At 41.2% G+C, this 25,153-nt stretch overlaps 1 protein-coding gene across 7 annotated transcripts in view; it reads right to left on the bottom strand.

Moving 5' to 3' along the window:
* The window catches only part of LOC117231809, a 300,770-nt gene that overhangs the window by 155,885 nt on the left and 119,732 nt on the right, over nt 1–25,153 (bottom strand). For 3 of the 7 annotated variants that reach the window (XM_033490616.1, XM_033490618.1, XM_033490615.1), the window contains exon 2: nt 20,636–20,709. The exons of the other annotated variants lie outside the window; for them this stretch is intronic. The gene's annotated coding sequence lies outside the window, so the exon portion shown is untranslated. The remainder of the gene's footprint in view (nt 1–20,635; nt 20,710–25,153) is intronic. 7 annotated transcript variants of the gene reach the window in all.

Below are 25,153 nucleotides of genomic sequence, written 5' to 3' on the forward strand. Positions count from 1 at the left end.
TGCTCGAGAGGATCAGAGGGAGAGGGAGAGCCAACAAAGAGAGAGAGAGAGAGAAAGAGGGAAAATGTTGCCTGTCGCCTTCACGCCATACGACCTCGAATCGAATCACTAAGTGTTATTGCGTGAATCCCTCTTTTCCTCCTCCGTTCTAAAAATATTAAAAAATATCGTGTTAGATTTTTAACCATATCACTGGCGAAGGAATATTTCCAAACGCGTATCGCTGAATGTGCATACTACTCTGATTTACGATGGACAAATGGAATTGTCAGTCATTTCAGTCGATTGAGAATCCATTATTTACCACGTTGGTAGGTTAACGATATAAGTTGTAAGTAAAGGCGGATGTTTATATAAATGCACTTACGTATTAATCAATTATGTATTCATACATTTATGTATACAACTAAATACGTTTGTATCAAATATTTCGTATAACTACATGTAAAATAAGCATATCTTGTACATATTTGCAGATTCAACTTTCATCTAGTAATATTTTCAACTGATAATTTACTTCGAAACGAAGGCCAGATAACATCAAAACCAACTCTGTATATATCCAAACTATTTACATGAGATCTCGCGAATGCAAGAAACCAACTCAGAGTTATCGCGGAAGGAAGCTTGGTGCCAAAACAGAGGCCAGGTGTATTCGCGCGTGAAATTTAAGCAAGTAGCTTTCTCAGGTTGCATAATTATCCTCTGTGTGACACGGTACCAGCCAGGAGGCGTAAAATCAGCAAGGTTACCGAGAAATCCGTGCGGTAGCTGCGAAAGCAACGACAACGAGGCTGACGGAGGCTCGTTGGCGAAGCAACGACGCCTCTTCCACGTAAACCCAATTTATTTCGTTCCGGGCAAGGGAGGTGAGAGCGAAACGAGAAAGCCCTTTTCGGGGTGGGCGCCAAACGGTGATGCCACCGGCGACTTGTGAACCACTTGTCGCTGTTACGGCCCCATAAATTCACGGCGCCGCCGACACAACGAAGAACCACTCTCAGACTTGCTGCTCGGAGAGTCCCTTAGACGCATGTTTGGATGCCTGCTTACTTACGTTTACCCCACGCGCGAATTCACCGCCACCAGCACCCCTAATCGAAATCAACGTTTCCGCTCGTTACACTATTCTATTGTCGTGTCCTAACGGGATTTCGTGCCACCCCTCGAGCTACTCGAGAAAAAAAGAGGCATAGATGTCGAGACTTCGATGGGATAACACTGACGGATGAAGCATTCAGGTGATCTCGGTGTTGCATGGTCAGATGCCAGTATTTTTGCCATTTGGGTGAATACTGTTTATATGAACAAAGACATTATAGTTCCATTATCGTGATGATTTTGATTGCACAGAAGATTTTGTTCATTAAGCAAATAGTTACATAAAAATATTTCTATAATAATCCCGAATACCCTAAATTTCAAGAAATTTAAAGTTTAGTATGCAATATTACATTCATGGTACGTACCATTTGTACGAAGATTCATTCTAAAATGTATAGAGATAAAGACCATCACTATCATATCTAAAATATGATAGTCTCACACGAACATATATCCTTTTAAGCACTCCACTTTATTACCCAAACAAACATTCACCTTAAAATTCTGGATTCCGCTATGTATTATCCTCTTTCAAAATGTAATCAAGAACCTACTGTATTGAAAACCATAACCAGTCATGTTAGCCCCGATAATATAGGGATACTAACGACGACTTTTCCGCTCGTCTTCAAGTACTATCGATCGTTTAGTATCTGTCTTCCCAAAAGGCTTGCGGGTTTTCAAGTCCGCCATGCGGGCCGCCTAAGAGGTAACGGGTTGAACGGGTGGAGAACAGTTCCGCAACGAAGAGGGTCAGACGAAGTGGTGACAGAGACGCACGGAAGAGAAAGGGATGGAAACGACGGCCACGTCGTTGACACGGAGAGGAACAGAGAGGAACGGTAGGCTTCCTGCATCCGACGTCTCGTCGGCGAACGTAACATAACGAGATGAAGTCAGTGGTGTATGACGTCACGGTGGTGGGCGTCCTCGTCGTTGCGCTAGCTCGCTTCCTGGCGACTGTTTCCGTGGAACAGCGGAGACCGTCAACAAAGGACGAGCAGCCAGCCAACTAGCAAGGGAACACACTCGTCCCATCGTATCTCTCTCCCTGCGACCGTATCGCGCCCCGAAGTCCTTTTCGACCACTGGTCTGGACTCTGTCTTTCTCTCTTTTGCTTCTCTCACAGTTCTATCGTCGATGTCTGAGACGAAATTGAAAGGCAACTCTGCAAGACGATTTCGACACGGCAATGCAATCACTGCTCGGTCTACTTTAGCACAGATTTACGCTCGGTTTGCAAAGAAATTGCGGAGATATTTAGTCTTGTTGCAAGGACTTCAAGGACTTCAAGAAGGTTTGAACAAACGAAATGTGGAACGAATGCAGTAAATTAGATGCGTCTCTTTCGTGGTGCGGATCGTTTCAAAGGGTTGTTCTAAAAGTACAAATTAACTTATCTTTGCATTGGTTGTCTGATAAATTGCGAGTAGATGTCTATTGCGTATTTGTAAGTGCACGGAAATTTAAGTTAGTTTTTGAATATATTGAATTGTTCAGGAGGGATAACCAATTGGAAATAGTGATTTTCCTGTAAACTAAATTAGTTCTACTGTTCTAAAAAAGAAAAAAGACAGTAACCTGCGTGCGGTAATCATATTGAATAATCTCTGCCAGGCCTTAATGGTCGAATAAAGTTGTTTTGGTCTATTCTCGGTTCAGGGACCGCTAGCCGGCGCTATCTCGCCGCCTTTAACAAAGCGCGTCAGCCTCAGAGAACGGCGGAGAGCGTGGCCAGGACGAAGAAAAAGGAGAGCAGAAACGAAGGACGATGGTGCGAGGAGCACGGGGTGCGCTAGCCATATATACGACGTCCCCCATTGAACGTCGTACTTTGAAAACTTTGGACGTTAAGAGAAAGGGTAGCTAGCTGCTCAGGACGTATTGTAAAGGCTCCGTCCGGGCGACGGGGATGGCTGCCGTTGGCGTAGGGTGGCGCTACCAAGACCTCCTAGACATCGTTTCGATTTAAGGAGTGCCAGACCCACATCCCGACAGAAGCGCTAGGATTTTGGATTCTATCAAGGAACGACCTATTCCATAGGACCGAGGGAAGCCAATGAAACGCTTTCATCCTAGTAAAATACTCGGATAGGAGCGAGATGGAGTTTACGAAAATATCGCGGAACGAAATAGAAATTCCTGCAAAATCAATTACCTCGAAACGGTAGATGGGGAAAAGGTACTCTTAAAGAAATTCCAGATAAAATCTTGGGATCAAGCAGTTCTGACATTTTTTCCGCGACTTCACGTAAGTTTATTCGTTTATTCTTTCGTGAATGCAATTAATTTTTAGAGTATGCATTCAGTGGAAGTTGTGCAGATATCAGTGAGTGTGTTTCTTTGAACAGCGTGTTCTGTGAAAGAATGCAGCGTCTTATTTTAATCTTGACGAGGGTCTAAGTGAGAACGGATTTTCGTTTAAGTAAAGCATTCCAGAGTACCGTTTTCTTTGAAAGAAAGAGTCAAAGAAAAAGAAGAGAACATCAGCTAAAACAGTCGATAGCTGGACGAGCGTTGAAGAGGATACAAACAAAGATCCCGAGACGAAGAGAAACCCTTTGAAGAAATCCTTCGCGTTCCTGGTCGATTCCCCGTTTGCGTCAAAAAGTTGTCTGCATTCTTTTCAAAGGAATCTTCCGCTTTGGTTAACAATTACTTCGGTGCAAAACTACGGCACAATTTTTTTAAAAAGTATTCTTTGTGAAAATTACAAGAGGACGATCCTAGCGTTGAAATTATAGCGGAGATAAGCAAAATGTTTTGTATGAGTATAAATTTCAAATATGTTAACAGTAAAAAAACACCTGTAAGCAAAGGACGATTCAAAAAATACGAGTCAGCATATAAAACAATACACATATGAACAGCACAAAATAAGCAACTTAAGGTTGAGGAATTCTTTTCAATTTCTGAAGAAATCTTCAAACAAGGTTTGAAATATTTCCAAAAGAATGAAATCCATTTCGAATTGCTGCACAATATCGTCAACTTAAACAGCTACAATCTAACCTTTCATCAAATTTTCAAACTTCGTACCCGTAAGAGCGAATCCCGGAACAATGCCTCGACTGTCAAAATTCGCGTTATTAGTAAAATGGTCCATCAGGGCTATCAGAAGGAAATGATTTTCCATGGCGCGACATGAAAACTGTAACAACGGTTCGCGTCCATTTCGTCAGCGTAAAGACAGCTTTTAGTCGACGGTATCTACTCTCACCTAGCCACGCTGCGCAGCTTGATGGTAGGGAATAGTTGAAACGCAAGGACTTACGCTAATGAAGGACGAGCGACGCAGGGGTGGGTTGGTACAATGACGCGAGCAAAGGCCAACAGGTCGCCATTAGAGCATACTGTTTCGAACTACTAATAGCCAATTCATGCGGCCGCCCAGTCGAGCCCGGTCCGCCAGTTCCAACCTCCTGTAGCTACCGTGACCAAGATCGTTGCCCCACATAAATAGATGCGCGGCTATTGGGAACACCCTTCGCCTTTCGATTCTGCTGATTTATCTATTATTTGGCGTGTAAATCACTTTAATATATGATTCCACGCAGCTTGAAGGAATTACCTTACTGCTTCAACTAACAATATTTTCATTCTGTACTTGTAGAATACAGTAAAACTTTACTAAAATTCTTACCCTATACATCTCTCTAATATTTATGTAACAAATTGTGCCATAACTATTAGTTTATACTAACAATTTTCGTCCCAAAATCAGCATTCGTATAATCTTGTTTACCAGGAGCGAAAGATATTAAATCCGAAGAATATCGTTCGGACGAAATCGACAGGGAACGAGATATCGACGAGCACCGTAGTCTTAAATCTTCAAGTTGGCCGGGTTTCTCTGGTATGGCGGCGTCGATAGAACGGCACGCGATTATCGGCGAACTTTCTTGCATCTTATTCCGCGGTGGAGGTTCGACAGGAGTTCTATACATTGGCTGGGCGGGTAGCTACCAACGGATATACGACCTATTCCCAACGGTCCGCACCCTCCTTGGTACAATACTTGGTCTTCATCTTGCGCGTTCTGCCCGCGTAATTACGAGGGGAAAATTAAGCACCGACACAGCCGCCGGTCGGTCGACCTGTCGGTCCTTTCGCTCGGTTAACGAAAACGAGACAGGACCGCGGGACATCGAGAGTGCGACAAAGATGCTAGCAAGGAGAAGGAAAAGGAATCACGTTCCTGAATGCTCGTACGAGATAGACGGCAAGGAGACAACGCGATGGGGTCTGTGCAAACCAAGCGTCTGAATCTTCTTAGATCTCGGCATGGATCCAGCCACAAAGCAGTCATTAAAAGATCATATCATTCGGCGTTACGGCTTTTGAAATCCTTTCTCTCCACAGATATTTTACCGGCCACCGAAATGGCTGCTCGTCAACTTATTCGTAATTAAAAAATGTTATTGTCATTTTTCTTGAGTGCCGCGATGGTTCTTTTCCTGTTTCATTCTTCTTCTTTGAAAACTGGGTTAGAATATAAGCGAAGGTTTCTGATAGGTACAAGAGTCTCTTGATTATTCAGGGATTGTTTGTTTTAAATTGAGGTACTGGCAAACATATTGCAGATTCTTCAATCTTATCTTAAATATTAATTAAATGTATCTTAATATAATATGATATTCTCACTTTCAAAGGTACTTATAAGCCGCTGCTGCGTAATAATATATTAACGAATATTAGTGAAATGACAATTTACACGTTATAAGTTATAGAAGTCGATATACACTGCAAAAAGTTGTAAGCAGCTGAGTAATAATGAAGAAATTTTTAAATTACACGTTTAAAATAATCTATGTATTACCATACACGATAACACCTCGTTCAATTTACAAAGTCTAAACAACAGTAATGTACAATTCCAGCAAACTTTTATCTATGTCATAGGACATTTTCTCCTAATAGAAACAGCCAGCTTGGCGACAGGTCACCGTGATATTTTTTACGTTCCTTTATGTATGATTCCATTGACGCTGCAAACTTCCACAAGATCGCTAAACCGATGAACTTATGTGGCGAAACTTGCGCGGTTATATCGTTGCTTAAGGAAGACGACATCGCTTCGTGATAAGCATTTCCCTTCTCTTTCGATGCAAATACCTTTTTTCGGGCCCCGCATGATCGAACTCTCCACTTTTTTAATCCGTTACACCGCGCGGGAGATTATTTTACGAGCCTGCGGTGCCATGGCATCAGCTGCGTCCGCGATGCGACCCCAACTCTCCGGCAAAGAGAGGAAAAAGAACTAGATGTCGATAAGGAACCGCGCTCTAATGCGAGTTAATAATACCTCCCTATTTTTTAAGACTCGCTACTTTATTTATAAGACACAGTGCCATACGCGCACAGCGATATTTTCCAGCCAAACGACTATTATCCAGCACCCTGGCTCTATGTTAGACTAACCAAGAGGAATACATTTTTGAAGATAGTGAATGTGATAAATATTAGACGTTGGGAAATTTTTGTGCTGAAATAACATTTGAAATACGAGATTATTCTGTACGTAGTATGGCTTTTCTAGAACAATCGAATTCATGATAATAGAAATTTTATAAAAGAGTAGCAAAGATCGAAAAATTGTAAAAGATCGTATAATATACATGGTTAATGCACATAGTAAAGCAGCAATGAATTAATAGCAATTTCGATTTCCGGAATATTGAGTATATTTCAACAAACTAGAATTTGAAAGAGTACACAAATAATCCTTGCAGTATTTAAAATAATCTCAAACCCTAAAATTGTATCGGGAATAAAAAATCTTGACAATCTTAGCATTCTATATAATCATCAATATAATATGATACCATTATTAGTTAGAGAAACCTAAGCTTCAAATACCCTAAATTCGCTGAAAATCTGGAAACATGCAGTTTCTAATTCGATCTCTATAGAGGTTCTGATCAGAAAAGGATTTATCTAGGTCTTCGACAAAGATCAACTGGAAGAAGCTTTGGACGTCTATCGATCGCATATACACGTACGCTTTCCTGGGAATTACAGTTCGCGGTGAAACGCGAATATACGAAGTAACGTTTCAAAAGGTCCGTTTACCGTCCGACAAAGGGGTCCACGAGAACCAGGAGGAAACCTTGGCGCGGCAGTAGTCGGACAAAAGCGGTCGCTGCGGTAATTATCGTCTACACTAGCGAAAAGCAAGTAGAAGGAGAGAGGTGCGTCCATGTGAACGACGCAATGATGACGACGGCGGCGGCGACGACGACGACGACAACGACGACGTCGACGACGACGAGGTTGCCGACGATGCCCGGTAGGGAAGCTGACTGAGCTTTAGCGAGTTTCTAGCCAACCAAGCAGCCATCCAAAGTACTGGACAAAGTTTCCGTTTGGTCGTCGGGGCTTCCAGGCTTCTGGAAACTTTCGGACCAACCCCCGGCGGACAGTCGTCGAGGATACGGCGTCTTTGTCCACCTACCTGGCCTGACCACTAGCTGCAAACACGGCCATTGCAGTAATTGCAATAAACGTCTATTCGACAACGGGGAATTTGTTCGTCTACGTGGAAATCACCTCGGTCACCGGCAAGAAAATCGATCCGCGTTTCCTCCTCCAGTCCAACGATTCGCGGAAAACCTGCTTATGAAAAGCGATCAATTGGAAAGACAGTAGAGTAATAATAGAGATCATAGTAGAATGAATTTTTCAGTTTTCCCTAGAAGAATACGATATCGTAATTTTCTTCTTTTTTTTTTTAAATTCGACTTCATTTAAAATAACTTCAAAGGCGAGATTAATCTGGAATTCTCGCGGACAAATTAAACTTACTAAAAACCGAGACATACGTTTCACACGTTGAACTTCAGCATATTCTAAACCTGATCGTGCCTTATCTAATCAAGCATCACTGCAAACCGCGAATTTTCCATAAAACGTAACCCTATGGAGTAGAGGGATCCAGGGAAATCCGTTGCGAATCTCAGAATTCATCTCTCGTCTCTCGCGAGCATCGCAACCAATTACAGTATTTTCCAGCAGAACGACGCGACGCAACGCGGCTTCTACGCGCTTCACCTCTGCCTCCGTAGCCGCGGTTGGTGTCTCTCTTATGGGGCGTATGTAAATTAGACTCTCTGTTCGAAAGCGCAGCTTCCTTCAGAATCTCGCCCCGTCTCGTTTCTCTTATACTCGTCTTCTCTTTCCCTGCGCGCACATGAGGTCCTAAGACCACGAACGCCGCCGCTGATGGGTTTGTATTCTAATTTCGGGCTTTGGTTTTCGCCCGGCTTTCCTCTCGCGAGCGAGACAAGCTAAGGTAACGGAGGCTCCGAGGGTAATGGCTGAAGAGGGGCACGTTTTCCTGGTTGCAACCACCCACGAGGATGAAATCGCTTTCCGACTAATCCCAACGGAGCGTTCCAACCCCCTGCTACCCCCTCGATTCCACGACGCAATCCACCTTTTCTTATCCTAAAGCCAGCCACTCCTCTTTTCTCCTCTGCCCTGTCAGCTGGGCAACCGAGGAATGCTCGATTTTAATATGCGTAAAATTGAAATTAGCTCCTATATTTGCATCTGGTAATGGGAAAAAGAACGTTTTGCTCGTGAATTCGCGTGTATATACAAGCTGATTGAAAGAGTGACGACTAAACATTTGTGTTTGAAGGTTAGGTGAGAGGTTGTCGAAGTACGTGAGACTGTATCAATTGTATCATGTAAAGTATTAGAAGTTTATTAAAATAGTTAATGTATTGTCACAACTTGACTGAATTCGCGATGCTGTAATTAAGGGTAGAAATTTGAGGAAGTGTCTCTGAATGTAGGATTGAATAGATTTATGTGTACCTGAATGCGTTTCTTATAAATTGGATGTTTTTCAACAAGTTTGAAATTGTAGAAAACCGACTGAAGTAATAGAAGTATTTTGTGTTCTGTATTTCCAATGCAAAGAATATAAATGATAGTGAAATTTCTTAGAAGAAAAATTGAAGTGATAACGTCTATTTCTGAAATACAGTGAAGCAAGAAAGAATAGTTTAGGGTTAAACGAGTCCAGCGAAGGTGAATCGAGACGCAAAGACCTGTGAAATGGCCTCTTTTCCCGAGTGACCCGCCACTGAATGCAGCCCCTTGCCGTGTACCACAGGAAAACGCGTGCCACCCTTCCTGTCGACCCCGTTCAAAAAAATTGTCTAACAACCCTAACGCATCTCTTCCTTGTCCCTTCCTCTTCCTGTTTCCCCGGTATACTTAAAAATAAACATCGGAAATCGATCGTTTCCCAAAATAATTAGCCATGCGCGACGTTGTACAATGTGAACTCGAGCTCGCGTGAACAGTACAATGTGAAACCCATCCAGTGCAAGGGAGGTAAATGAACTGCTAAAACATTCGTGAATGAATTTTCATTTTACGATCGTAATACATTACATAACGTAATACATTAATTTACAAAAATTAAAAAAATGAATACTTGACAAATCTAAAACAAACATATATATCATCTAAACAAGGACAATAATTTTTAAGATAATTTTCAAGACCAAGTAGATATAATAATGTTTATTCTTCATTAATCGATAATCAAAATAATTTTCATAAGAAATAAGAAAATTCCCGCATATGTATATTACTTACAACCGATTCAAACACCTATGTCACCAACTTAGCTTTTCAAAATTTTCACTCATATTCGATGAAAACTAAGGCACATTCGTTGGTAGATCTTCGTGAAAATCGCAATTTCGATCGGCTGGCTGACGTTAAGTCGGTCGTACTTTAATTTGCAGGTTTATGCACGGGATAGGCGAACATTAATTTAGATTACGCTTTTAGCCGGTTGTGGCTAGTAAGGATAAGGGATGCCAGAGCCCCGGAATTGAAACCTCCTCCGCGGCCAGCGGGAGGTATACGTTACACACGCCTTTCGCTATTAAGTCGCAAGCCTCAAGTCCTGGCTTGAACTTCAACTGGAGCAATATGATCCAAGCATGTAGCGGGTATTGAACGTAGGAAATCCTTATCACCGTTCAAGGTACACGAGAGATTTCAGATAGGAATACGACACACTGTGAGAGTAGGGCAGAGGAGCGACTCTATAGCGGTTCGACGAAGTCCTAACCGCGGCCTAACGACGGCTATCAGCGGTATATCGAGAAAGGAGAGGCTCAGATCTTATCGGTGCGTTACCACCTAAGCTGTTTGCGTCTTGTAAACTCGAAGATTACCGAACTGCTCCACGTCTCTCTCTTTCATCGATGGTCGTCGTTGTCCATTTCTGTCTTTCGTCCTTCCCCAGATACTAGATAACGCGGCCGTCCTGGAAACCATGGATGAGGGTCTAGAAGTGGATGGAGAAGCCTTGGAAGGCATTCAATGTGTGAATTGCGGTGTCTAGGGTCCCTCTTGCCTCCATCCTGATCTTCGAGCCCTGTACGTGCATGCAAGACCGTACATAAGGATACGAACATCCTTGAATTGACCATCAATACTGTGATGTTACTGTCTTCGTGCTCGGTGGAAAGAACGATATCGCGTTGAAATTGAAAACTATCCTTTGCTTAACAATAAACACTTCGTTCTTAAGTTATCGAATTGATATTGCTTTCCTTTGAAAGAAACGTGTAAGGTAATTTCGCTGAACTCATTGCCATTGCTGCACTGGAACTGGGCTCGTCTCTACATAAATATTGATTTGGGTCATGAGTAAGCCACAGAAGCTTCGAGCTGTCATACGATCATAAAGAACATTAAAATTGCACGAGATTAGTACGAAACAAAGAGAATGCTTAAAGCAACGGTAACTATCTCATAAGCCACACGTGTCACTTGCAGTTCATCGATTTCCTTAATCGAATCAGAAATTTACTCGATTCGATCGAGTTTACCAAGTTCGAATCTATCCGGCGTCACGTAAACACAGTCGATACTCTCTAGATTTGTGTGCGCGGAGGAGAGGTGGTTATTATGCAAAGTAATCAAGTTTCGACTGGGTGCGGGAAGAAGAAGTATAGAGGCAGAGCATGGCGTCCACGGAATCGTGAAATCGCGGATTCGACCAAAGTAATAACTTTCAGGACAAGCCTGTTGCGGTACTGCGTTTAACCCAAACACGTACGAAAGTAGATAAGCAAGCGACACGACGGACGAACTTCATTCGCGGACTGACGCATCTAGAATTGCTTATAACTGACATGTCCAAACCAGGTATTCCATCGTCTGGTAAAACTCTTCTCTTCCTTCGTCTTTAACGTACCTCTACTGGAGAAGATACTGAGAAGAATTGCTGCATCTTCTTGGGATCGAACCCGAAACGATACTTTAACGGTAAGCCTGTGCTTGCAGTTAGATCACATTAGTAATCTCCCTTAGGTGTTCTTGCATTCTATGTCCTCCACGTGAATCGCCGGTCATTATTATGAATTCAAGTCCGAGTTTCTGCCCGTGACGACGTACTAGCTGGATCATTATTGAAAAGGGGTCAGATGATTTTAGGGATTAGGTTGTAATATTGATAAGATCGTTGAGGTGAAGTAGAGATAAGTGGGAGAAACACAGAACGATTTGAATGAATATTCTTTTTTTAAAATTACAATTTTATTTTAAATCGCTATATATCCATAAATAAATTTAACGAAACCTGAAATTTCAGCGCTATTATTCCAGTAAATACTCAGAAGGTAACATGGGTAAAAAATTTCAATGATTAATTAGAAAGTCAACCAAATAATCATTATTACGAGTATAACATTGCGAGTTACGAAAAGCAGGCGAAAAAGTTTCAGCCCCGAAACTCTTTTCGACCCTCGTTTCTCCACCAAATCGCGTTTTTCGCCAATGTACACGCTATCCCGTCGCCTCATTCGCAGCCACTATCGGCGTAACAACTGTTACGATTCGCAGGTCAGACGATCCATGGTCACGAACCGTTTAGCCGCGCACTCGTTAACGACGGGCTAATTAATACGCGCCGCGAGTATCGAGCAAACGTTTCCACGAAAGGGAGAGAGAAGCGCTGGCCCACCAAGGACAAAACGATCCTAGTCTTTCCGTTCCTCGTGCAGATTATTCGTGAATCGTGTCCAGCGAGTAGACAAGCAGAAATCGGTATCGGAGCGAGTATTTCGGCCCCTCTTGTCACGGGACGAATACGAAATCGACGAGTCTGTCTCCGGAGGGTCGAAGGGTCGTTTCCATCGCCTTACGGGTTCGCGCCAGACCAAATTAACCATGAATGGCCAATTAACCTGGAGACTGTGCCAACTAACCGCTAGAGTCGACGTTGCCCATGAACCGAATTGATCGCTGTCTCGCTGCTCGGACAGTTAATCGCTGTCCACTATGCCAGGAGTGCTGGAGAAGCATGTGTGTCGACAAAAACGGAGTAATTCAGATGTATGTAGCATTGAATTTTTTTTCCTTAAATTAGACCAATAACTTATAGAGTGGGAATTTTAGCAAGAATTTGAGCAAAATCTTAAAATATCCAATCCCTTTATCCTATTTTTATTCAGGAAACAAAAATATTTATAGCGAACATTGAATATATTAAAAAGTTTGTCTTCAAATATAAATAATATTGTGCTGTAGTCGCTAAAGTTTTCTAACTAGTAATCACTTTAACATTCCAGCGGCAAACCAACTAATCAATTAAGTAGCTAATGAAAAAACAAATCGTGCCAGAAACTGACATTCAAAGAGAGAGCATAGAATATAGGCACGGATACCGAACCGCTTACGAAACTCGAGGAACATTTGCGCGCATCGCTGGAATCTCCATCGAGCAATCGTTTTCGCCGAAATACGAGATGGTACCTAGGGTTTGGGGAAAGAAGCAACCCCTAGTTCGCACACAACCGAGACCCTGTTTTAAACCGTCTTTCCCCCGAGAAGAGGTACGAATGGAAGGAGAAAGAAGGCTGGCATACCACGCGATGGTACATTTTTAATTACTTACACCCACGCAGCTGCATCGCGCGATGACTATAAATCAAGCGGAGCGCCGCCCAGCAAAGTAATTACAGCTAGAATTTTAAATAATGTTGCCGCAAGCACGGTTCACCTTCGTTCCCCGCCTATACCACCCCTTCATCGCCCCTGAATATCCAACACTTTTCATCGCACTGGTTGCCTTTTTGTCCTAAACTGTTGTAAATAAGTCGTTGCCGCGACTCTTTGTTAATCGACTAGTTTTTTAATCGCGATAGTCTCAGATAGCCGATTCAACTTTTGCGACAATATTTCAAATGTTGTACTTTATATACGAAATGGTTGCGGCTTTGGTAGATTGCGACGAGTATTGAGAACGTTGTAACTAGAACGAATCGATGCATAATTGATGCAAGCTACAACAGATTAACTTGAAAGATAAAGATGATTAGAATATTCATGGTGGTATTTTGTAAGATGATATCGATGTAAGAAATGCACAGAACAAGATTTTTTATTTGGACATTGTCAATACATTTACACTTTATAAACTTTAAAAAATTATCTACACAAAATAACTTTCTTACTGTATCATTTATAGTGACCTAATTTTTTAAGCAATTATCCAAACATGTATCATTCTCACAGATGAGAAAGAAAAATGCACATGAAACAAGCACTCCTACATAACCAGTATACATCGCAAGAACTTCCTTGCAATTATACCGTCCCAAATACAGGGCTTGTTATCTCTCGAACGACTTTTTACGGTAACGCGGTTGACGATTAAAACGACCGAGGAACGAAACTCCGAGGATCCGGCAGTGCAGTTATACAAATACATGCTAATTACTGAGCTCGCTAATTTCTTCCCAACATCACGTGTCCCCTTTTAACTCGCGAGGTTCGTCGTCGCGGAATAGTTTCGCGATTTGTCACAGCTGATGACACCGCTAAGTATAGAGCCGCGGTTAAACCAAAGACGAGGGGGTGGCTCGACGGCCCAACCCTCGGCCTGACGTTGGAATTGTTTACATAATTATGCGCCAATTAAGAAAGCAGGTTGAAGGAGGCGTAAGGAGAAAGAACCGAGAGAATCGGTAGCGAGTAGCTCTGCCGAGGGCAGCAACCATCCCGATTCCGACGCAATTAAGGTTCGGTTGAGGAAACCTACAAAAAAAAGACACGATAGGAAAGAGTGGAATTTAATTAGAAGCTCGTGCTCTCTCGTATTTCCAGGCAACCATGAAGAAACAAGACAGAACGGCGTATGTACGTAAACGAAAATAAGGTAGAAACGCCGAAGATAGAACGAGAGCAAGCGTGGCTGAAATGGCAGATCGGAGAAAATATAGACAGACAACAATGACGAGGAAAAGAGAGACGATGGAAATTATCGAGGCGTGCAACGACTCGGGCGAAACCGAGAGAAAACGTCAGCGACGAGGTATCGTGAGCAAAGACATAACAATCACGAATATGATAACACGCGGAGGATGGATGGTTACCATCACCTCAGACCTTCGCGAGGATTCTGAGGAGCCGGGTGAACGTTGACGGAGAGGGATGTTGAAGCAAGATGAAAGATGATGAGTGAAGGAACCGCGGCAGGGGTAAGAGACGCTTAATTAGAACCAGACTTCCGTAGGATGCTTGAGGCTTCCCTATGCTCTAAACTTCTATCTTCCCACAGTTTATCCCCGTAAAGTGGCTATCTCGAAATTATCCTCGAAATTATATCGAATTTCGGACTTAAGTCGCGGTCTTCTCTAGTATAAATTTTTTGTTTCGTCACTTGTGACAGACAAAACACTCCGAACTTCGAATATAAGATGAAGATTCAAGTACTCCTTGAAAATTTAGGTTATGATGCGTGACAACTAGATAATTTTCTAAGATTTGTTCAAATATTTTTACCTAATTTATTTCCACCAAAGACTAAAACTCCTGACATTTTGACGAATTTTATCTTTTAGGACGATAAAAATTGAAGGCAGAAATAATCTACTCAACCCGAACTAAAACTTACATTTTACAAAATTTGTACAGTACCACAAGACTCAGTTGTTTGCAGATGCATTACAGTTCGAATAAAAAAAAAATGCTCTTAGAAGAGAATTCATTCTCCACTCATTCCCAACAAATAAACGGCGACATTGCTCGGTAGAATGAAGACATTCTCACGAACGACAACGTATTTCGCACAAGCAACAACCGCGACGGCAAGCCGATGTTTACTTTATCCTCACTAATCAAGGGACGTATTTGCGTTTTATAATCCTTGGTCGGCTAAGAGGGTAAAATCTGAAAGCTTAGTGGAATCTCCTTTCGGTTGGATGGGTAATCCTGGCTTCGACCCTCGATTCCTCCCCTGGCAGCTCTTCGTCTTCCACGATCGGTCGCGGAGGAGGACGTCGTCTTCATGAACGTCTTCGTATAACGCCCGAGAAGAGAGACTCCGCGGCTGCGTCGCTGACTTAATGGCTTATTTTATCCGGTAATATTGCTGCCCGACGTTGAGGACGCCAACGATGAATTATTACCGCGATCGAGATTCGCGTGGTCGCTCAACGAATCATTGAACGCGAACTTCTTTTATTAGTTCTTTTAAATTTGAATTTATTGATTTTACGGAACATAATGTTGTGTACAGAAACTTTTGGGAGCGTGTAATTGCAATTAATACTTGAAATGTGATAACCTGTTACAATTTAGTGAGATGAGACATCAAGAAAAATATTGTATTTATAGATTTATAATTTTAAACATCATTGGTATATTTAATTTGCACGCGGGATGGAGAAAAATGTAGTAATTTGGCAGCAAAGAAAGTTGAAAGCTGTTTCAAAAGTTGTTTCGAAACTTTGGTTAAGAGAATGATTAAATAGGTACAAAAATTAAATAGCATACAATATTTGAAGAAGAGGAATCTATTTATGATTTCAATCGGACATTTTTTAATTTCCCTCTCGCGTTTCATACTTTTCTGAACATGCAATTTCTCCTAGCGCAATTCCGCTTGTTTCTTTTTTCTACGATAAACATAGCTATCTGTCCCTTCTTTAAACATAAACGAACATCGTCGGGGTAAAAGCAAGGGGAAATTTTAGAGCAACGACATGTACAGCGAAGATCGAATAATTGATAGGTACAAAGTACGTCGATGCCCAAGCTAAAGGAAACGCAGAAGGGACGAACCACTGGTCAGTCTTATCGATAATTCACTCAAACTGACCGATTTGATACTGATCTACAAGTTCGATCCAATTATACCTTCGTTCAATTGTGATCCTGCAAATTTTTCATTTTACGCGTAGAAACCCTCATTTTCTTGCAATCTAAAATATTTATATTCAAATACACGTATTTCTCCATACGAATATGAAAATATATTATTCGATTAACATCTTAACAATTTAATAGCTTCTTAAGTACCGATTGAAATGTTAAAGAGATATAATTCTACAAACAATGATAAAGAAAGCATATAAATTCATAGCTAAAAATTATAGAAGAAGAAGAATTGTTGTTTATCCGCTGGATCCTCCTTAACAAAGGGGAATTTTTAACATTTGTAATTAAGTTTTTAATTACTCATTCTAATCACTTTTCTAATTTCAAGTTCAAATTTAGTTAAGTCGAGAATATAATTCGGTACAATATTATATAAATAATAAGGCAAACGTAAATTGTTTCGAGTACCGTAAAATTGTATTAGAAGCCGACGCATCGTGGACTAGAACAGATTATGATTCTAAACTACCGGAGTTGAGGGTTAATCGCGATCGATCGGTGTAAAATTTCTCCTCGATGTCGGAGGAGCATCGGAACGGCGAAGCCGGTGAAATCGAGCTATTGAATCGACATCCGTCATGCGAACGTCAGCCTCTATACGTGTTCTACTAGTAACTATAGCCACTCGACGCTAATTCTCTGGCTGGCATGCGACCGCCACTCGAATGACACGACATTACACCAACCGTTCGACCATTTTTTTTTTTTTCCTTCTTTTGCCACACTTTTCAGTTCGCCTCTCGTGCAGCGTTCGGGGGCGCGTGCACGAAACTACCAAAGAAACAGTTCGATGTGCATCTAAGCACCCCGTGAAATTATGCTTTGGAAACCTACAGGCACGAGTTACCACCAGAATTGTTTCAAGCAGGGAAAGTGTGACAATAATTTCTAAGTTTCTATTTTATTCGTACTATCGAAAAGTGAAGATTGAAATACTGCTACTATCGATAAAACCACCTTCATTAATACTCAGAAAATAAAAATGGTAGAGGATGACTGGTAATCTACAGCGATCGAATGTGCTTGCAAAAATTGAATACTTCGTAAACCATCTAATGATTATTAATAATTCTTTATTTTTAAAAAGTTTGCTACAAGTAAATTCTACGTTCTCCTAAAAAAGAGAAAATAAATATTTCGTATACTTACATATCCTCACTTGTCCAAATTCTCCATACAGCAAGAACAAGGCAAAAACCGAGTCACTATCGCCTGCAGTCACTATGACTCTCTTCGAAACGTTCAAAGCACATCCAAATGCAAGTTTTATCGCTATCAAAGGGCAAAGCCCACCAGCCACGAAGAAAACTCCGAAAACTTGTGCTCGATAAAAAAGTTATGTTAACGATCACGCGCGTTTTCCAAGTATTCACTACCCTCGTTTCGATTCACGGAAGCAACGAACCGACACGTACGTCAAAACAAATAAAGCGTGCCAAGGCTTGGGGCATACTGATCGCGAAGTGTCCGATTGATATGCAGCGTGTTGTTGAGGCACAAGCGACGCCGACTTATGCCCGCGTTCTGCCACAGGCCACGTGGCCTCTCGCAGTGCAACGCCAATAACGTGACAAAAATGATAGCGATATAGCGGCGCGTATTCTCCTTTCTACCCTCGACGACCTCCTCTTTCCCTTTCACCCTCATCTTTCTCTCTTACACCTTTCTAAGCGGTTCTAAACGCGTCTTATGTTGTCCGCTTATGGCCATCGCTTGCAGCCAGCTGCCGGAGTACGTGGCTTACGAGCACGTGGGAAAACGCGCGTGCGGAACAAGCGTCAGACGGCGGCAGCTTTTACGGGACTGCTTTCATAATAGATGCCAGCTATATACGTCACCGCACATCAGCTTGCCGGGCGAAATAACACACATTTGCGGCTAATTTTGTGCACGATTGTCGCCAGAGGGTCGGCCCTCATTCTCCTCTTTGGCCCACCCCTTCTCTGCTGTAAATGAATTCAGCGTTTTCGGAGATTTACTGTTCAGCATTGCACTTGCATTCGATTTTTTATTCGATTTTTTTCTAATCGATATAATAGTGTGGAGTAGTTCTTGAGAATACTCAGAATAGAATTGATTCAATATTGATACAAGATGATTCAACATTGAAACGTAAAAGCGTGAAATAGCTTAGAAATTGTTGGAATTTGTTTTAATCGAGGTAATCAAACTTTGATTAAATTTGCGTCATAGCTCTTAGGCTATAAGAAGTATTTGCACATTACTGTATCTATTATAAAATACATATATTAATTAATTAGATACATTAATATATTACTTCGTATCATTTAGTTTTATTTAATAATTATATAGTTTTTATTTAATAATTATATAATTTAGTAATATTTCCATACTACTACAAAAATTTGATACTGAGAAAAGAACATATCATTGCAAAATGAACACGATATGAAAAAATACTTGTTATAACCACTGCATGCTTGATTCATGAATGAATGATGGGTTTATTAGAAAAATGTTACGTTATAAATAATAAATGATTTTGGACAATAATATAGATTGACAATCGCAAGCTTTGATGTGAAACAATGTAAGAGATAGGAGTATTGTGTGGAATAATGTAGGTGAATTTTGTTAATGCAACGGGTTTGTACTATTATATTACGTTCGATCAATGAAATACTAACACAAAGCGTACGAGTAAGAGATAACATGTCGAACACGTCATGCTAGTCTACGGTAGAATAGAATTCTATGGCGTTTGAGGAGGATGAGTCAGTTAAAGTATTTAAATTAGATTATAAGGCGGATATCTATAGCTAACGGCTTAATCGACTATATAGGTTCAAGAAGAACAACGATGGTTGTTTGTAGATAGTATAACACAATTCTAATAGTTTACCTTTAATAATATGATTTTTCACTAATTGTTAAAGGTACACAGCTACACCAGATTTAGAAAAACACGATTAAAAATTAATGTAATATTTGAAAGATTCTCTCTGTTAATTTTACACCAGTATACATACTACACAGACAATACATATTAAAAACAAAAGTAAACCTTTTATAAAGAGTTCAAATTATTTACGAACAGTTTTAAATTCTTACCGTAAAAAATCTAAAAATATATGATTACATAAAAGAAACACGAAACCACAGAAAGATTTAAAAAACAATAAGTAATCAAAATTAAAGGATAGCCTGAGTAAAGCAGCGATCTTAGCGAATAGAGGAATCCGGTACAATTCTCCAAGATCGTGTGTCCATAGTGAAAGGAGAAAACCACGATAAATTAGTAGGCTGCGGGAAGCGTGACGCTTTTTAAAAGCCATGATTTTCTGATGAAAGCTTGCGTTCTAAGGCGCGCTCGCGCGGTTTATCGAGAAGGGGTGAGAAAGGGGACAGAGGCCAGGCCGCCTGCTCCGTTTAGCTGCAACCTAGCAATTACCTGTAGGGCATAATTGTCATCCCTTACGTTTTCCAGGACGGTCTCCCCGTCCCTCTTTGGTTGCTTGCTTACTTGCTCCTTGCTCGAAGCGACCCCTGGGCCACCCTAGCGGGGGCGTTGGGTCACGCGAGGCCGTGCCTGTCGCAAAAGTCCACGCGACGCGCACAGCCACGCAATGCCGAAACAACACCGACTTACCTTGCCAGTATCAGATTTCTAATTACTAATTTACTCCCGCCGCACATCCCCGCGGAAACCCGGTCTTTCCAACCGAGACCAAAGCTTTCGACTAGCGAGAGTTACACGCTCTTTTAAAAGTTTGCGTTTCGAATGGAATTTATCAATTTCTTCGTCGACCGAATAACGGTACATTGCTCTGTTTGATGAACCAGCTGGTCAAAATGTGGCCGTCGCATCGTTGTGGAGGGAGGCAGGAAGAACAGATTCAACGATGAACTATTTGATAAGTTAACCCATTCGAGGTTTGAGTTTAGCTACAGGATAATAATTATGTCTTTTTTTGTTCTGAGAATAATATTTTGTGGGCTATTTGATTCTTTGTTTTTTTAATTTTATTTTTAAATTAATGTAAATTTCAATTTTTATACATTCTTTTCGCTAGTATCCCTCTAATTCCCTCTATAAGTTATTGAATACTTCTTAACTTAGAATATAGTATATGTCCAAATAGGTTTACAAGTAGATCTTTAAAACTGCCAGTGTAGATTAATTTTCCTTATATTGCACGCCGTTAATAAATATCAACTTCATCTCCGAATTACAACTTTTATTTATTCCTATTTTAAATGTACTAACAATAAATGTGCCAAGACTTAATAGAATATACCAAATGTAATCTATATTGTGTATATCGACAACCTCGAGTAGGCTAAAATGAACAGATGAGTTTGGTGACTTACCAGCCAGGAAAAAAGGGTAGGCTCGAACGATTAATGAGTTAAATACTGCTCTATAGAGACGTCGTGGTATTTACCTGGAAGCAGAAGATCGTTTCGTGAGGGGTTAGTGATAGTCATGGTAACGAACAAGGTTGATTTTTAAGGATATATTCGTTGAGGGATAGGATGGATGTGTTAGAAGAAGGGTTAAGGGGGTAAAGGAAGTACATCGAGTGAGGTGATGCGAGGCAGGAAGGTACGAAGGCGGGCATAATTGCGAAAATTAATTATTGCCATGCACGAATGTCATGTGTCTCCCTGTTATTAGCCGACGGGCATAATTTAAAGGGAAGCGACTTGTTAACAATATCGTGCTCGTCCCGAAATTGGTGTACGTGGATAGAAATACAAGTAGGAATTGGTACCGTTCTTAGCTTTTAATAGTTCAAATTTATAATTAGTAATGCTATTAGGTATTTCAAATTTATTTAGATATGTAGTGTATTTCTTCCATATTTCATAATCAGGTACGAGGATGTTACGCACGCTAAATTCTTGTCTAATTAAATTATTTCCTTCAGGAATATATTTAGAAAGGAACTACACGCGATATTATAGTGTATATGTGTAAACACAATAAATAGCAAATTAAAAGTATTTGTGATGTTACTGACGTAATAAAATTTTAAGGTTCTGGAACCGCGTTATAATTCGATGAACGTTACGACACGCGAACACCGACCGATTTCCACGATCCATTCGAAGACTGCGTTCTTCGAAACAACGACAACAGACACGCCTAGTGTTTAGAGTTTTCAACGGCGCGGTTCTTTTGTTGAACTTCAAAATATGAACAGTATTCAATGTAAGCTATTGACACAGACCTGAACTGAATGCGCCACAGAATTTAAATGTATACAAATACATGACTACGTTTTTACAAGATATATCGTATCTCGATGTTCATTTAATGGAAAATATCTTAAATCAGTGAAGCTATCCAAGAACGTCATTAGAAAAATGCAACCTCAGATGCAGGGTACTATATACAAGTTGTATTGTAACATGTGGAGCCCACTTCAGAAGTGGATAGGAAATATCACAAGAACAATGAAAATAGTTTATATGAACATATGTCCTGTCTGATCTGATTTCAGAGTTATAGCCGTTTTTGTGTTTCAACAATCCACAACTGTTTACCTTCATGGAAAGTACTCGGACCCTCGGTCTATATGTAAGCTTGCAATCGTATGAAAGAATTTTGCAATATTTCAAATATTCCAGGTATAATCGAATAATACAAACCAAGGATACTCATTTCAATGAAGTTAAGCAGGCTACAAATTTGAAACAAGATCGGATAGAACAAATGTCCGTATGAACTTTTTTCATACCCACTTTCCTACCCACTTCTAAAGTGGGTTCCACATGATATAATACATGCTATATAATTGCTCTCTCATTAGAAAATGCAAAAGCGTATTCAAAAGCAATATTATTCATGACACGATTTGATAAAGCAAGCAAAAAATTCAACCTCATAAGCTGACCGCACATCAACATAACCTAACAACCGTTCGCCACAAAACCATCCAAAAACCCTGGCTACCTTGAATAACTACTCGGTTATTACTCATTTCGCCCCTAAACAAACGTATTATAATTCGAGCCCTCATCCTAATCTCATAACACCGCGGTGGCGGTCGCGGTCGCACGATACGCATAATCGTCTCACAGCGTGGTGCATCAACCTTTGAAGCGGCGTTCCGTTCGCAGCGCGCATTACAACATTTACTTACTGCCGTTTAACCACTTATCACGTCGGATCTCGGTGCTCCCGCAACGCGCCTAAAGGCAGATTTCCGCGGAGTTGGAAAGGGAACGGGGACACGGAACGAAATCGAGCGGTTGCACGCCAACGCGAGTGCAACAGGGATCAGCTGAAAGGGATGAAACGCGGAATAGCAGCGAGAGGGTTGAGCCACAGTGTATATCCGTTACACGAAGCGCGTGGGAGCGTTTAACGCAGAAGCGTGCGAGCTGGCTGTGCGAGTAACGGCGTCCTTTATCAAACGATATTGCACGGCTCGCATGCTTCAAGGACATATCTGACGGATATCAAGTCGACTACTACTCGATCCGGCTAACCGCTTAAGCCCGGCGCCTCCTCTCCGTTCGTTCCAGCCCTCCCGGGGCGAGCTTCCCTTTGCACCAGTCGAATCAGATATTTACCGATTCCAATTGCTTTCGTGATTGCGTCTAAGTGGCCTGGATAGGCGTGTTTCGCCGGGCACGCGGTAATGGGTATCGCCGAGCTAGCCACCTCGCGAAGAATTCGCTCTGAATTTCAAAGGATCGATTCGTGGTCGATTTGAAGGTAATTGTCAAAATCGGCAAACGTTATTTGATAGTCAAATAATTTTTGTGAAGGTAGGTGGTTTGTGAAGGGAACGGTTGTTGGCGTCTCCGGTATATTTGTATATTTGAGCTTGGTGTTGGTATAATAATTATTAACAAATAAAATGAAATTAGTGAGGATTAAATTAAATTGTTATTCGTAAGTCGTTTGTTTTCGGAATGAGTCAGTTTATAGATGGATATATGTAACGCAATATAAAGTATGTATATTTGATGACTGTCAGGTAACTGCGTTTCTTCAGTCACTGAATGATTAAAGTTATGATTACGTATGCAACAATGCGCGTCACGATTAAGGAACGTATAGCGATGCATATAATTATTCTATATCCATTTAACTGCGAATTCTTAAATGACCTTTGATTTCTCTCGTTGAACAAAGTAGTCGATATAAAACGCTGTGTTTAGATCGTATTTCTTCAGCACTATAATATGATTTACTCAAAGAAATAAAATCACATTAACCAAAGTACCTCTTCAAATAATGAATTTTTTACAATTCTTTTATCATCATCTATTTCCGTTCTACGATACCTCGATCGAAAAACAAAATATTTGAGTCAATGAAAACTAGACTACTCTCAGCAAAGTTTCTCGTGTGATCTCTTAATCCTAGTGTACCGTGCATAACTGTACTGGAACCAGACGCACATTCGAAAAATGCAATTCGAGGGGACAACCGTGGACAATGAAATATGCATTTCGTATTAAAACTTCTGATTTGGTCGACAGCTGAATGAAATCCGTGAAGGATTGATCGTTAGAGACTAGAAGGTTCGTGAGGCATCGTAAATTATGATAGATACGCGGACGAACCAAGAAGAGAGAAGAAGAAGAAGAAGAAGAAGAAGAATAGAGAGAGACAGAGAAAGGGCTGTAGGTTAGGTGAATACGCCAAGGGGTCTCTCTGCTTGCCTCTGATGTGGTCTGTGGCCTGAGCTTAATAACCGTCGGCCCTCGGCCTCCTCAAACAAACGTTTCTATCCGTTGTGCATCTCTTTGCCTCTGGCGTCGAGAATCCTCAACGATGACACGGATGAGAAAGAAAAATGACAATGCGGAAAGCCATCTATATATTGTGCTAATTACCGTAATAGAAAAGTCAGTGACTACATTTTATAAAAATTTGTACGATCATGAGAAGGACCTAAGAAAATACAAAAGTAAGTGTATTGCAATAAAAACACGTCAAACAGGATGGCTGGAGTTAAGAAATATAGTAATATCGTTAATCGTAAACAAACGTACAATTGATAAAGATTAATCTATAGAATAAAAGAGTAAAGAGCGCAAGAATTGTGCAGGTACTATCTTCTAATTATTAATTATGCTAGAAGCTGCTCTTCTTTATCATAGACCAGTACACGGTCCCAAAAAGCTATGCTTAATACTTTCCAACGTTTTGCACACCTGTGACAAATTTCACCGCAACGTCGAGCGACACTGGAGGAAGAAAAAGCGTGGTCGAATGGTCGGCCAGCCAAACGGTACACATTAATCAGCTGGCCGAGCTCGATGGTCAAATTTCATGCGAGCCACCGAAACCGTTGTCCATCTGAACGAGGAAGAAATTTATCTCCGCGTTGCGTCGCGCCGTGTCATTCATGGATAAAACGTCGGACCCTCGAACGAATCAAATGAACGCGACCAAAAAGCGGCGTGGTCGGTAAAAAACGAGGTTGATACGTGCTGTCGAGAGGTACTCCGGTATTAAAAACGCGGATAAAAGTCACAAGGAACGAGCCATCGGATTATATCGTTGCCCCAAACGTAGTCGTGTGTAGGAGGCAATGCAAGAAGAGCCATGAAGAGGGGAGGGCGGCGAGTGGCTCATCGACTGGTACAGCCTAGTACCGATATTACCCTGCACCCTCAGACCAACCAACCGTCGAGCAAGAGAAACGGAGACTATCAGGTGAATAGAAAGAGAAAGGTAGAGAGAGGAACGAGGCAAAGAGGAATATGTAAGCTCGCGTAGATATCCACTTCCCTTCCGCGATCAATTAATTCCGGACACTAATGCTTTTCTAAAGACACACACCCAGGCCAGGGCTCACCACTCGGTGGGCTGATAACCGACTATTCCTAGAGCCGTCCGTCCGAACCGTCGAATTGCACGTC

The sequence above is a fragment of the Bombus vosnesenskii genome, unplaced genomic scaffold (assembly GCF_011952255.1).
Source record: "Bombus vosnesenskii isolate JDL3184/JDL3185 unplaced genomic scaffold, Bvos_JDL3184-5_v1.1 scf7180000013274, whole genome shotgun sequence".
NCBI classification, from domain to species: Eukaryota; Metazoa; Arthropoda; class Insecta; order Hymenoptera; family Apidae; genus Bombus; species Bombus vosnesenskii.